Raw genomic sequence first — 1,539 nt, forward strand, 5'->3', positions numbered from 1 at the left:
CATGTGTCTACTAGCGTTTCTTCTGCACCACATTCTTTTAGAATTATCTCGTAACTTACTTTGTTCATTAAGGATTTCCCGCTTAATATGCGCATGAATCTCATGTCAATTGCGTTAATTTTACTCTTATCTTTTTCTTGATAAGTCCATTTCTCGCTACCGTATAGTACAGTCGGTACAAATATAGAATTATGTATTGCCATTTTAGCTTTATTTGATATATTTTTACTTATGATAAGAGGACCTGCTTTTCCAAAAACCTTCTTACCTTCGTTTATGCGTCTATTTCATTCCTCATCTATCTTCCCGTCCCTAGTAAACCTTCATTTATTCATTCATACCTTCATTTATTCATCTATCTAATTCCTCATCAATCTTCCGGTCCCTAGTAAATAAGCAACCAAGGTATACGAACTTGACAACTTGTTCAATTTCCTCATCATTTAATAAAATATTGCATAGTGTTTTCTCACTCTTTCCTTCGAACACCATAGTGTTTGTTTTATTTGCATTAATTTTGAGGTCCATGCTCTTCATGTTTGCGTCTAGTTTATTCAACATTCTTTGTAGGTCTTCGATAGACTCTGCCATAACAACCTTATCATCTGCGACCGCTAACCCTCGTACCCTTACTGTTTCGAGATCCACACCCTCTTCGTCGAAGAGAGCCATTCTTAAACACTTGTCCATAAATAATATAAATAACCAAGAAGACATAACGCATCCTTGTCTAACTCCTTGAATAATATCGAAACAGTCACTCAGTTTCCCATTCACTCTTACACTCGCTTTGCTACCTGTATATATTGTTTTTATAGCTTGTACGATCCATCTATTGACTCCATACTCTTTCAGAACTTCCCAAAGTTTACTTCCATCCACCTGGTCAAAAGCTTTTTGTAGGTCAACAAATGCACAGAAAACTTTTTTTCCTACTGTCAAACTTTTTTCTGTTATTTGCCTTAAGCTAAATATTTGATCCGTACATGACCTTTCTGGCATAAACCCACTTTGGACTTCCCAAATCTTTGTTTCTGTTATTTTCATTACCCTACGAATAAGTATTTTTGAATATATTTTACTTACGGTGCTTAATAAGCTAATCCCTCTGTAATTATTGAACTCGCTTTGATCTCCCTTTCTCTTGTATATTGGTACGATAATCGCTTCTTTCCAATCGTCTGGGAGGTCTCCCATCTCGCAACATAAATTTATCAATTCGCCAACTCTATGTGGTATGTACTCGCCACCGTGTTTAAGCATTTCAGCGTTAATACCGTCTACCCCGGCAGCCTTACCGTTTTTCAAGTTCTTAATTATATCCCTAACCTCAGTGACACAGATTTTTTCAATTGAGTTTTCCAACGCATCGTGCTCAACATTGCAGTTGTGGTGTCCTATAGCTTCATCTCCGAATTGTCTCCTAAAATAGTCTCAGAAAGCCTCTAGTATTCCATCTGCATCATATACCATTTCCCCCCTACTATTTCTCATGTTAACAATTTCTGTACTTTTGTTTCCTTTCATTTTTTTATAAAG

This window comes from Belonocnema kinseyi, chromosome 2 (assembly GCF_010883055.1).
Source record: "Belonocnema kinseyi isolate 2016_QV_RU_SX_M_011 chromosome 2, B_treatae_v1, whole genome shotgun sequence".
NCBI classification, from domain to species: Eukaryota; Metazoa; Arthropoda; class Insecta; order Hymenoptera; family Cynipidae; genus Belonocnema; species Belonocnema kinseyi.